General features: G+C 32.9%; 1 protein-coding gene and 1 long non-coding RNA gene across 9 annotated transcripts in view; one reads left to right on the top strand and one right to left on the bottom strand.

The window, feature by feature from the left end:
* Window positions 1-14,867, bottom strand: part of LOC143233113 (protein PTHB1-like) — a 40,209-nt gene that overhangs the window by 21,108 nt on the left and 4,234 nt on the right. For 2 of the 8 annotated variants that reach the window (XR_013017978.1, XR_013017980.1), the window contains exon 2: window positions 477-550. The gene's annotated coding sequence lies outside the window, so the exon portion shown is untranslated. Of the gene's footprint in view, window positions 1-476; window positions 1,396-6,015; window positions 7,967-8,481; window positions 14,375-14,867 lie in introns of those variants that run through there. The other 6 variants (XR_013017976.1, XR_013017981.1, XR_013017979.1 and 3 more) reach the window with 6 other exon arrangements.
* LOC143233114 (uncharacterized) lies at window positions 4,351-5,638 on the top strand. Its single transcript, XR_013017983.1, has 2 exons — window positions 4,351-4,729; window positions 5,234-5,638. It is a non-coding gene; the product is annotated as an uncharacterized LOC143233114 (long non-coding RNA).

Here is a 14,867-nt window from a genome sequence, read left to right as displayed (position 1 = left end):
GCTTTCCCTTGGTTATAAATAATATAGTAGTTAGCATCAAAAAGAACTATTCGCAATTTCTGAAAGAGGATGCACAGATGGGCATGACAAGAGTGGTCTGATTTTTTTTAATGTAAGGGTTTGTAACCAAATAAGATTGAAGACTATAAAACTTATGCTATGCCTGCATAATAAATATATTATAAAGCATAATGTACCTCAAATCCTGTACTTCTTTGAAGTCTAGAAAATAAATTAGAGAAGAGACCGAGAGAACAAATGTCACAATTCTCATAATAGAAGGAAAGAGTATTTTTTAAAATATTTCCATGTAAAATAAAGAATTCAAAGCTTATATAATATTAAAACTTGATATATTAGCTACATTTTGACACTAAGTATATTTCACATACCACAATATAAAGCAGTTTAATCAAATTTTGAAAGTGACATACACAGAAAAAAAGTACCTATAAAGAGGAAATTAAAGAACTTACAACAATGTCCACCTGAGAAGCTACAGCAATGTGTACAGTGAGTTCCTGTTCTAACCGTGTACTTCCAGGGAAATCTGTACAAATAGAACACAATAAAACATCACTTTGTACTGAACAAATGACTCAACCAATACACAATCTAAAGAGTGTGGTCAGTATAGCTTTCTTCAATTTTGTACAACCGACCAGAGAGATGGTAGCCAGTCAATAACACGTTATCACAAATAGCGAAACAGCATGATGATGTGGTTAGAGCGCTCGATTAGTAATTTAGGAGTCGGGTATTCGAAGCAGCCTTTACACCAAATATGCTCGCCCTTTCAGCCGTGCGTGTGTTATAATATAAAAGTTATGGCCTAGCGCGTTAAGGCTTGTGCTTCGTAATCTAATGGTCGCGGGTTCGCGCCCGACTCGCGCCAAACATGCTCGCCCTCCCAGCCGTGGGGGCGTTATAAAGTGACGGTCAATCCCACTATTCGTTGGTAAAAGAGTAGCCCAAGAGTTGGCGGTGGGTGGTGATGACTAGCTGCCTTCCCTCTAGTCTTACACTGCTAAATTAGGGACGGCTAGCACAGATAATCCTCGAGTAGCTTTGTGCGAAATTCCAAAACAAACAAACAATATAAGTCAATCCCACTATTCGTTGGTAAAAAAGTAGGCCAAGAGTTGACAGTGCGTGGTGATGATTAGTTGCCTTCTCTCGGGTGCAGATAGCCCTCGTGTAGTTTTGTATGAAATTAAAAAAAGAAAGAACTTCCCAGATAGACTTTCAATTTTATGTTGCACCCACAGTCAAAATGCAGGACGTGTTTAGCGGCGTCACGTCTTGAACCTGAGCTCCATTGATTTGTAAGCTGGCTTTGTAACAATTTGGCCACGCCTGGTTCCGCCACAAAAGACCAAAGTATCACCTTAATATAGGAAGATGATATACCATCACAATAAATATATATAATATATTATTATTAAAAGGCATTCTAATAGAGTACTTCTTACTGCTGCAGTAGCAAAGTGTTTCATTCTTATATTAAACGATTGGTAAAGATGCCCGAATTTATAGTTTAAGAAGTGGAGAAACCACGTAGCGTGGATCATTAACCGTTTTACGTTTTTTTTGTTTTGTTTTTTTTGGAATTTCGCACAAAGCTACTCGAGGGCTATCTGTGCTAGCCGTCCCTAATTTAGCAGTGTAAGACTAGAGGGAAGGCAGCTAGTCATCACCACCCACCGCCAACTCTTGGGCTACTCTTTTACCAACGAAAAGTGGGATTGACCGTCACATTATACGCCCCCACGGCTGGGAGGGCGAGCATGTTTAGCGCGACGTGGGCGCGAACCCGCGACCCTCGGATTACGAGTCGCACGCCTTACGCGCTTGGCCATGCCGGACCGCCGTTTTACGTAAGCTGTCACCAAGATTAACGTAGTAGAATACCAAGTTACTCATAGACGATATAAAAAAACTCTCCTTCCTCTTGATAGTGGAGCTACGTGATTGTAACCTGTATTACAAAACAGGTAAAAGTAATATCTGAAAACACACAGTAAGTGTTTTTATGTCTCTGTTATATGTCTGCTATAATCAACACCAAGTATCTCTGTTTTCCTGAAATTATGGAGGAACATTCTTTACTATGACTAGCTGGGGTACCTGTACCGTGGATGGAAGTTATGTGGATTCATGATTAATGAAAGGTTGTCTTAGGATATGAAAAGTTCTTCCCTCTACATATACTAAAAAGCACCCTAAAAATAGCAAAAATAAAACTATGAAATATAAATTTGAATGTATCTCCTCATAGATGCAACAAAACTTCGTGCCAAATTTAGTGAAGATCCATCAACAGGTGCTGAGTAATGAGAGGGTAAAAACGCAAAAACACTCATAAAAACAGCAAAATGCAAAATTTATAACTTGTGTATTTCCTCATGGATCTAATAAACTTTCATACCGATTTTTGAAGAAGATCCATGGAAACTGTGCGAAGTATTTACATGGACAAATAACAGACAGTACTATTCTTTTATATACATGACGCCAGTACATTAGATCTGCGTGTGATGCATTTATGACGTCATATCTTTACCCTGAAAGTGGAGAAAAATAAATTTCTCCTGGATAGGAAACGGAGATGAAACCAAAAATTCGTAACCCCTACTGCAAATCTACATGCAATCAGGATAAATATTTCGAGAAGTTGTAGGTTGCACATCTCGTAATAAAAACGTTTTTTTCAAGTATCATTCAAGCAAAGATTCCATTATAGTATGAAGAGTAAACTTTGTAAGAAAACATGGCTTTAACAATAAGCACCAAACTGTAATGCAAAGATAAGTATAAGTCCGTAAGATAAAAATAGATAAGCACACATAAATACAATTGACAAGTTTGTAAAGAAATCAAATTGATAAACTTTTAGAACAGCTACATTATATCTTTGTATTAATACTGATTTATTTTAACATTTGGTATTTATGCAGTTCCAGCATAACATGTTGGTCAAGCAAGTCACTAAATTTCCTTTGCTCAACATATAGTTATCTGTTGTTTTGTATCATTCACCCAAATAACACTACATGTCTTTCTGTGGTAGAAATGGCAATAACATCATCTATTATTTGTAAAGTTGTATATTTAACATTTTTATTGAAAGTCGAGAGATCTCTGGAAAAATTAACTTCCAAATATGTAATGTTAACCAGGTTGGATGAGTCTGTTGTTAATGAGTTAACTCAATTATTAACATGATACTTATTTAGTTTGGAACATGGTCTTAACAGAATTATTATTCCTTGTGATTTCGTCTAAACACCTTATAACATGACAACATCAAACCTGACTCTACACTAAATGAAACCATCCATTGTAGCATATATTTGTTTGAATAAGGTTCATTTACTTTGATTTTACATTTATGTCTCACGAATTAAAGTAGTCTGAGATTACAAAATTATTTCACACATCATGTCTTGAAGGATCTCCCATTACTTGGCTGAACTGTATTGAGGGAAATTGGTGCCAATTTCAATTTGTAAACTTATTGCCAGTAAATATTAAAATATATATGTTATTTTTATAAATTCTATATGTATTATTTTAGTATAACTTAAATGACTAATAAATTAGTAAATTTTTCCGAATGCATTAAAAAATTAGAGTATTTTTACCTGTATTAAGGGAGTTCAGGTATTCTGAATAACTTGGATCAACTAATTAGTTAAAAAATACTTGGTAAATACCATTTCATTATATTAAGTGCTACATTATACATTTGGGTTACACAAACTTACACGTTTAGAGTAAATGAAAACCAAGTCAGTAGCATGACTTAAAAAAGAAAGATAATCAGCACAGTGGTGACACTGACTTCAGCCATCGAGACAGTCAGTTTTTTAATCAACGGAAAATTAATATTAATTTAAGACGTGCTAACGGATGTACTACTTACAAATCTAAAGGGCCCGGCATGGCCAAGCGTGTTAGGGCATGGGACTCGTAATCTGAGGGTCGCGGGTTTGCATCCCTGTCACGCCAAACATGCTCGCCCTTTCAGCCGTGGTGGCGTTATAATGTTACTGTCAATCCCACTGTTCGTTAGTAAAATAGCCCAAGAGTTGGCGATGGATGGTGATGACTAGCAGCCTTCCCTCTAGTTTTACACTGCTAAATTAGGAACGGCTAGCTCAGATAGCCCTCGAGTAGCTTTGCGCAAAATTAAAAAACAAACAAACTTTATTAGTTTTACACTTTGCGCTGATAAAGGTTTGAAAAATAAAGTTTATAAAATAGTTAGGGTGAGCATAGTGCAGATAGGCCTTTGATATGATTAAACGCACGCACGCACAGAAGTGTCATGACAGATTGATTAACTTATGTTTTAGCATATTCTTCACTCAAAGCCACCTATGGAATAACTGCGCATAGCAGTTCTAGGTTTTAAACTGATGAACAAGACGGAAGTTAATGACGGAAGAAGACCATTGTCCTTTTCAGCCTACAACAGTTCCACACCCTACCCACTTAACAGTTTCAACAAGGAAAAGCATAGATATTATTCAATATGACCTGATATGTTGTCTCCCCAAATGTAGTGAATAGCCGAGAATAAGTTTATAATTTGAGAGATAAGTCAGGTAATAAATATGCGAATCGAACACAGTCAACAAGGATCCATTTGCTCATGGTACGTTGTAACACCAATAGTTACATAACAAAGCCTAGAAAAAAATTGCATAATCGCGCCTTCATAGTTGTAAGTTGCTGTTCCACATGTCTTTCATTGATTTCTTGTAACTTTAAGGATTGTTTATGTTGTGAAAAGAAAAGAAGAAAAAACAAGCCACAATGCGTTAGTTATTTTTTGTACCAAAAATCGTTAAACAATATTCAATATAACTGTTATAATTAATTTGTTAGAAACATTGAACTGCCAGTTTGGGAAATACCTATAGAAAATGATAAATAGTAATAAGAAAAAATCAGTTTCACCATCCGTAACTGTCGGATCATCAACGAGAAAAAGATAATTTAATGGAAGAAGGATTTCATTTGGTTAACGCGTTCTAAATCTTCAAGCATTTTGTTTCCTTATATGGACAATATTTTTTTCAAGATATTTTGTATTCATGTCTAACCTCACTAACATCGTTAAACAAAGTAAATTAGCTATTCATAGATGAATTTTAGTTTAGTGACAGACGCACTAACATTTAGGAATCACTACAAAGTGTATATTGTACGTATATTGTTTTAATAGTTTCAGGAGTGTTCGTGACCCTAATGAGAGATTATGAAACACTGATTTCGCTCACTGGGATACTTGATCCTGGTGATGTAATTATAAAATTAAGTAGCGCCACTGTCAGCGTGGAAAACACCACAGAAATCAGCAACAGAATAATAAAAACGAAGAATATATGCTTAACAACCCTGTGTATTTCGGATCGGAAAGACAACTGAATTTATGCAAAAGCACTTCAAATGGCATTTTCATTGTAAATAGTAATTATCTGTGTACTTGTATATCTTACATCTCTTGTTTAGTATTGTAAAGTAAGAAAAGTTTAAATTCTATTCCTTATTGTATTAAATGTATTACAAAAAATTTTGTATTGGACTTATTAGTAAAAAGATGAAATAAAACCAACAGAATTCAAGACAGACTTGCTGCAGAGGAATGAATCCTGAAAGACATATAATTTATGAGGAAAGCTTCACTGAATATAAGTTTTTCAGCCCTGCCTGACAGTTTGATTACAAAATGTAACTATCTTTATATATGTAAAAACGGTTAGAGAAAGATTGCTATGACTGGTGACAAAACGTCCTAGTTCCACAAAGTTGGGCCAGTACATATCTGATCAATATGGATATAATTAATACAGTAAGTTTAAATTAGTAACTTACCAGTTAATTAACTTTCCTTACCATTCGATTAAACCATTATAGAAAGGATGATACTGTAGAATAATTAAAATGAGCTCTTAGATATAATAATGATTTTCGGTAACATGATTACAATGAAATAATCAGGACATATTTCTATTTAACAATGTATTAATTTTCTCACAATACAGATTTTGCAATATGACATGCACGCAATGACACGTCTATTAACATAACATTTTCGGAAAGTATTAGTCAGTCTCGGTTGTGTCATCATCTAAACTAAATTATAATAATTTAAAAATAATTACAACCAGTTGTTATCATTCATATACTTATCAAACGTTTTGTCTGAACTCACATTTACTTTTCTACAACGTCTGAAGATAACCGATCCCAAAGGCCAACCAACCTCTTAAATAATTGAAACTGCTTCAGCTAAAAATGACTCCTAGCCTTCCATACATTCTACCTGTGTCCCCTAGTTCCACTATTTTTATTGTAAAATATGGAGAAAATGATCATGCATCAGCACAATAACAACTCTACTTTCAACCACAAACAGTTTCATCAAACCAATGCAACTCTTGTTTCATGAAGAGAAAACAGTTTGATACATTTCAGCATCTCCATGTCTGACAAAACATTTTCTTTTCTTTTAATGTACTTTTTAAATCCACAGAACATCTTTTCTCATATATCCTTTTGTATTTTCATTTATTGTTTTACAAACTTTTTGATCTTTTGAATCTGGTGTCATACCAGTCAATTCAAATTTCTTAAACTTTATGACAGTTTTAGTAAATCTTATCTCTTAAACTCTGTGCGAGTCAACCTGTTTATTGTTTCCTAGTCGCTACCCTTTTTATTCTATAAGAAATATGTTTACCTTGAATATTGAAGAATTTACCTTTAAAAAGTTTATACATCTGATCAGTGTCACTAAATAAGTCAGTTGACCAATTCAGAACAGATTATTCTTGTTGCATCCTTTCAATTTTTATCTCTATTTGCAACAAAACATTGCACCTAATAGAGCACTTATAATATCCATCCAGATGTTCCACAATTTCCATAATGATTTCTGTATTTGAAATTAAGAATAAATATAACATTGCAACAATGTTCCATCATGATTTCATTAAGATCTGAAATCTTAATTTGATTGTAAAGATTCTCACTAATTTCATCAGTACTATTCTAGTTTTTAAGAAATTCCCACTAAAAGGCCATTCCTTTTATATCTACTAATAACAATCGAAATGGATTTTATCTCCAAAATAATATCCTTAATGTGACCAGAGTGTAACCCATACTTTACATATAAACCCATTCTTCTCTTCTCTCTTTAATATTCCATTCACTTTAAATAGCCAGAAACTCTCTTTTTAGAAATATTCTGCATCAAAAACATTTACTTTTAACCATGTTTCAGTTATTCCCATTATATCAAAATCCACTATTCCTACCAGTGGCATAAAGTCATCTATTTTAAGTTTTATATTTCGAGCATTATAATAATAACAACTAAGCTTATTAGTAATTATAATTCCTATTTTCTATAATAAACATGTGTCTCCCTTTTATTTTCATCCAACCTAATTTTTCCTGGTCCTCATTACTCTATAGTTCATTTTTAAATATTCTCTTAAAGCCGAGTAAGTTGCCGTAGGAAACAAGTCAGCTCCTATCCTGTTGAAATGTAACTATCCATTCAAATAATCTTCTTTCTTTCTCTGAATTGATTTCATGAGTACAACTAGTCAATGCGTTCATCCTTACGTACAGATTTCAGCCTAGCACTTAGCCCTAGTGACCTATTTATAACTTCATCTCACAGTTAGTTTTGCGGAGTATCCCTGACAAAAATTATTTCATGGCTTTTTTTTTCTTTAAATTATTTTATGAACTCGTGACACTTCTGCTAGTCCTCTTCATTAAATTTTCTGCTTTGTCAGTTACATCCTCCACTTTTAACCTTAGGTAGTATAATCTTTTTTCTCTCCCTATTCACAATATTGGTTATTGTCCCCCTCTTTGGAGTAATCACCTATAGCTGACAGCCTACTTATCTTCCACGTCTTTCTCTGACCCTTTGGTTTTCCTTCCACCTAACATTTCCTCATCTGCATAAACCAAAGGTTGAAATTTATTATTTAACAGAATAGGCTTATTATAAATAATTTCATTCCTTTTCACTCTAATAGTACTCTTTCTGCTTTCTTAAAAATTATTGTCAGCTGATGTACCACTTGCATGTAAAAGTTCCTTCTGAAATTGCACTTCTATTTCCCACAGTGTGTTCTTCTCTTTATCTATTACCTCTATTTTACTAGAATAGACTTTAATTTCTCCTCCATCCTAAATACTGTATATAAAAATTGCATATCTTTATTACTAGTTTTCTTAAAAGATAAGTGTGACTCACATTCCTAAATAAAATCGACCACACATTGCACTTGTTACATCTAACAAACTGCAAACACTTTACTCCTACTAGTCTTAACCACTGGATTTATACTTATGGTTTTAAAATAAGTAAGCAGTACTAAATGTCAGTATTTTTTTAACACTATTACTGTTAAGACGAATGTTTAAGAAACAATTGCCCGGCATGACCAGGTGGTTAAGGCTCTTGACTTGTAATCTGAGGGTCACGGGTTTGAATCCCCGTCGCACTAAACATGTTCGTTGTTTCAACCGTGGGAACATTATGAGTGACGGTTAATCCCACAATTCAATGACAAATGAGTAGCCCAATGAGTAGCATTGGTGGTGATGACTAGCTTTCGTCCCTCTTGTCTCACATTGCTAACTTTGGGATAGTTTTCATGTAACTTTGCACGAAAATTGAAACAAACTGACAAAGAATCGAGGATTAAGAACGCATTTACATTAAAATGTTTCACAATAAATTCATGAATAAATATACTATTATTATGTCTGTGGGATCTGAATCTGGATAGCATTTTTAGTTCAACATATTGACCATGATAATATGCATAAAAATTAACATGAAATCCCTTTATATTCAGGCTAGTAACGAATCAGACACTATTTTCGCAAACACATTTCTAGTGACAATATTTCATTAAACAATCTGTAATTTTTACTAAAAATATACCAAAGTTTGCAAAAATACATATACTTTATCAAAGGTTATAGCACTAACACTTAATATGTGAAAAAGTGTAGACGAACTTGTGTATGTTATACCAAGCCAAGCAGTGAAAGGGTTAACTAAGTTTGTGACCCCAAATTGACCTTTATTGTGTCCATTCAATTTGTTTATATGTTTTGTTCATCTCTACTAAATATCAAAAACTTTCAGTAGTCATCAGGAACCATTTTTTGACAAAAATACAGAATTTTTAATCAAGTATTTTCAATAAGTATTTCTCCATGAACATATGGTGTCAAATTGTTTGCTGCTCGGAGTGCAAAACGAATTTTATGTTAAAATTAGAAAGTGCTTCCACTTATCTGAAAAAATCCGAAATTTCATTTCCATAACCTCTTAAAATCTCCTAACAAAATTTTAAATGCTTTTATCAGTAAAACATTATATTTTATCTGTCATTTTCTCTACTGTAACTTTATATGAGGTTGTCCCATTTGACTGACCTTGTGACCACCAAATAAAAAAAATCAATATGTACTTAAATTACATTTTTCTTTCTAGAATAACTTCAGATTGTAACATGAAACATTTCTTTATTCTAAATATCTTGAAATGTACAACAGTATATATCTGTTTATACATATACAGTGGAGCGCCGTTAAGCCTCGGTATTTGGGGGTCAACCTGCTTAACCGTGGCTTAAACCTTTGTGACTGAAAAGCAGAAGTCACCAACAGCTCCGCCGAGGAGTCTCATCCGGGCCATTGCGTGATCATTATAATATTAATGTATAGACTATTCAGATACAATTGACTAGTGCCGTTTTAACACAAACGACCAATGCATTGCGATGGTTCGCTTTTCCCTGTAAAATTTCGTCTTCCCGTGTTACATGTGGTCCGCCATGTCAATATGATATGCTCACTATTAATTCAGAAACTGAAGTGATTTCTATTGGGTTTGTGGCCAATATTTATACAATTCCATAAAAATATTGGATTACCGAATTAAAAATAATACTTTAATTATTGATCACTTTTTTCACAGATTTACCGCGGATTAACTTTAATGTAAGGAGAGGTGTGATTCGGTAACAATGGCGGCCTCCATAAAGCTGACATAGAGAGCGGATAAGGTAGATTAACAGTCGATTTCTATTGTAATATATTTTATTTATTTCCCAAATTAAAGCAAATCCTTTTTAAATATCCCCTTGAAGTTATAAAGACAAGGAGAGTGTGAGAAACTTTAAAAAGCCAGGTAGTAGATTTAATACATCAAAAATTTTGGGACAAGACTTGCTACAGCGGCTTAAGTGATTTCGCGGTTCACTGGTATGCAGCTTAATGGCGCTCCACTGTAGTTTTGTCCTTTTGAATCATATTTAACTGATATTCTCACCATAAAATTTGTAATTTACTTGGTAAATTTTAAGATCAAATTACCCTACTGAATCACATAAGACTGCTTATGAGTTGCTTGCAAGCATACCTCATAAAAATTTATTATTTCTTATTTTATGTAATCTAACCTAAAAAGGTTATAATCAGCAAAGCTCATTGACATGTTTGCATGGGAATAAAGTTTCAACTTCAAGTGAAAATAGACAATTCTCAATACAGAAAACAATTCATCACATTTGATAGATTAAAACCTTTGCTTCCTATTGAATATAAAAATATAGCATTATACACAGAGAAAATTAACGGCAATTTTGAAAAACATGATTTGATGGGTCAGTGTGAATGTGGGGTATGGTTTCCTATTTTCAGCACTGTAACTAAATAAAATTGAAAGCTATAAAAATTAGTCTTTGCCTCAATACTGTTATTATCGTAAGCAATGTATTTCAAATTTAATATTTCTTGGAGGGATTGTAAATACATTGGAGAAGAAGGATGTCAAGAAGAAAAGTCACAATTCTTGTACTAATGTTGCCTTGTAAAATTAAGGACTGAAACCTGATGTGTTACTAAAATTTGGATTATTAACTGTGTTTCTATGACAAACGTATTTATATACCATGATAAAAAAGTAGTTATAATACAAGCAAGTCCTGATATCTGACTTTGGATCTGACTATTCAATAAACACACCTGACAGCCACACACACTTAACATCTTGAAATGGAGATCTCAAATGATGAAAATTACATAGAAAGAAAATGATTACTTAACAGACACACAATCACAGTATTACATTTTATGCTGTGTTTAAAATATATTTCTGTAACTGACTACTTTTCCATCTAGCTCTGAAGTATAATTAGCAATTTTACTTGACATTGAGGTTAGTCTTGCAAAAATCTTTGATAATCTGAAACAAGACATTTCTTTCTCTTCAAAGCTCATACAAATGCAAAAATGACAGCATTTGCAAAATATGAAATGCCAAAGGAAAAGAAACTGTAGGTGCCCAAAACCCTTTAATTGTCTCTCAACTACAGAATTAGCATACAATTTCAAGGTCATTCTAAAGCTGTGAAAAAAAAATCTTCAGAAAAATATGTGGATATCTTAGAAATATTGAATGGAGAATTGTACCTTTATTAATATATAATGTGTTTGTTTGTTTAGAATTATGCACAAAGCTACACAATAGACTATTTGTGCTCTGCCCACCATGGGTATTGAAACCTGGTATTTAGCAGTGTGATTCTGCAAACATACTGCTGTTCCATTGGGAGACGTGTTTGTGAATTTGTTTACTTATCCACATAACTTTCCCACAATTTTGAACATAGCAAAACAAAATGTTTCAAGTGAGATTCTCGTTAACTCAAGTAGGGTCTTTATCTATATAGTATAGCCATCCCCATCACTAAGAGGAGGTAAAATGCACCACAAGGTTAAATCAGGTAAAATAGTGGTCTAGAAGCAGGTGTTTTAGGGATCTTTACTCCAAATCTGGCATTGGATTTTGTGTTCCTAGTTCCCTCATTGATTTATATGACCTTCACAAGTTAAAGGTGCAAAATGTGGGGTATGTACTGAAGGATCATGGGTGGATTTTCTAATAATATTTCTTCATGGGCCAGCCAATTGATCCAAGGGGGGGGCACCCCAAGGCCACCCGTCTACAGGAATTCAAGGTGAAAGTGGTGTGTTAGGGTTGTACTCCTCAACCACCAGGATTCTCTCCTCCCCTTCATGGGTTGCCACGCATGGCAAACACGTGAGTAGATGTTTAGATCTCAGAGAAGGTAAACTAAAAGAACAGAACCTTTCCTCGGAGGTCCCCTCACCAAGTACAAGAATCCACACTGAGGGGAATAAAGCATTGACTACAAGTTAAAAAATCAAACAATGGAGCAGGAAGGCCAATCATAAATATGAATACAGGTTACCTGTTGTTTTCATTCCAAAATATATAAAAAAAATGACTTGTAAAAAATAACAATTTGCTTAACAATATTTTTGCTAACAATATTCTTGGTTATAATTAATTTATGTATATTTTGTCTCTACATAAATTAAAACTTCTTTTATTTATTTGTGTTACTTGAATATGATACATTTAACAATAATGTTCAATACTTACAGATTTGAGTTACATTTGGACCAATTTGATATTATTTTACTATTACTACTGTACACTTTTAAAACATAAAAAGGCTTGTGTAATGTCTTCTCAAACACTAAAAAGTTGTCATAATTTGTGACCAAATACAACTGAATCCAGCATGCATGGAACTGGTCCAATCGACTGACCCAATATTGAAAAAGGAATACTTTATAAAATTCAAAATCTATCATATGTATGTGCAAAAAACATAGTAAGCTTTCAGTAAAACATAAAAGTCTGTTATGCACAAAAAACTAGATGATTTACAAAGATATGTCTGCAAATTGATTATACCCGTTTGACTTAGATTAACATATCAAAGCACAAGTCAATGCTCATGTGAAAAATAAGGTTTCGTTTTGTCATTGCATAATCTCCATATTGTATTTAAACAGCTTCTGAAATGCATACCTAAAGGTTTTGTAAATACTATCATATATATTGCATCTGTTACTTTCACCTACCACAAAATGTTTCTAAATCAGTAATAAAGTATAAAATAAACACATATTTAATAATTGACATCAAATACACAGTACTATGTTGAATGGTACTCTCTAAAATGTCAACAAACATGAGCTTTGACATATACACATACAAATTGGCCTAATGTGAAAACATTTACAGGAATGAAGACAATATCTAAAAATACTATCATAAACTTCTAAAACTGTGATTTATGTGGATGTCTTTTAAACTTTCCACTAAATTATGTTGTTCATCAGCACAGAAGTTACATTTAAATCACATTATCACAGAAGCATAAATTATTCCTCATGTAACTTGTTGATAATCTTTATCCAGTGATAACTAAACTTTACTTCTATTCATCTCTAAAGCTGTTCTCTATTAGTAGCTCTTACCCTTTTATGGTCTTGCACCATATGATGAGACTTGAAATGTGTAGTAATGAGTCTTCAAATACAAAAACAAACCATAAAAGAAACAAGAATTGGTTAATTGTATTCTTAATGGATGACAATTTCTTAACAAGTAAGAGCCTATACTTTGAGATAACTAAAGAATCCCTAACATATTGATAAGTGTGGAATTTTATTGATAAAGGTGCTTTATTCTGTGGAGCTGTTATACTCCCCACATATCTACTCATTGAAGAATATACAACTTTACACTGAGACAACAGTAAAGAGAAATAAACAGAATTACAATTTTAACTGTTTAATATATTCTAATTACATATATCAAAAGTGAAGATTTATAAAAAATTATTTGCAGTGAGAAAAATAACAGGAAGTTACTGTGTAAAACACATTGTGTATTTTATCTACCAATGTTTGGGTCACCACAGCAAGTGCTTTTAAGTGAAGGTGATAAAAGAAGTTCATTGCTCACTCAACACAAGACCACCTTGCTTATTTATACTTCAGGAGTTTTTCTTACAGAGTACGAGTCACAGTCCAGTCATGATAGAAATGTTTTAACAAGGTATAACAAATTAGAAGTACATAAAATGAAAATCTTCAGTAAAATTGATCGCTATTCAAAATTGTGACAGCAATGTAATACTGTGGTTTGACATAACAATACAGTACAGATATAATCCTGTAATGTAATACTGTGGTTTGACATAGTCAATATAGATATAATCCTCAAAAATCTTATCTAGTCAATATAATTTTTTTGTCATATTTCAGGTAAGTGTGATTTTACTGACAGAGCTTGTTGAGGAGAACAAGATTCAACATGAAGATACCCCAGAAAAAAAGCTGCATAAATCTGGATATGATGTATGGAAACAGAAAAATGTCATGATGTTTGAGACAAATGTAATTAATTAAAGGTGGTGACGTCTGAAGATACAGTCATCTGAATAATAAAAAGAAAAGCAAACTGTTGAAAATGCTGAACAAAATCATCCAAAGATACAACAAGTTGAGAAAATAAGTTACAAAAGCAAGAGACCAAAAGTCCTGGCTCTAAGGTAAAAAATGTAGAACAGAGCAAACCACATTATGCACAATAACAGTAATACTGCATATAATAAAACAACACAAACAGGAAACTAATCTTGCATTATATTATTTAAAACCCCAATTCCAGATCAACTGCATTAACTTCATGTACCCCTCACCCTTCTAAGAACAAGCATTAAAAATGTTAAAATTATTTCAGTAAAGACAAAGTTAACATGATATATTAAAGCACATCCTAACACAAAAAAGAAACTAATTTTCTAGTATATGATTTGATTTGCAACATCAGTATAAGATCAACTGACAGCTATGATCAGAAAACAGTCAAATTAAAACAAAATTTCAAAAATAATTTCACATTATAAAAATATTTTGTGAAAATATTT

This window comes from Tachypleus tridentatus, chromosome 12 (genome assembly GCF_004210375.1).
Source record: "Tachypleus tridentatus isolate NWPU-2018 chromosome 12, ASM421037v1, whole genome shotgun sequence".
NCBI lineage: Eukaryota > Metazoa > Arthropoda > Merostomata > Xiphosura > Limulidae > Tachypleus > Tachypleus tridentatus.
Note: the sequence above shows the minus strand (reverse complement) of the source record. Positions and strands in the feature narration are given on the sequence as shown.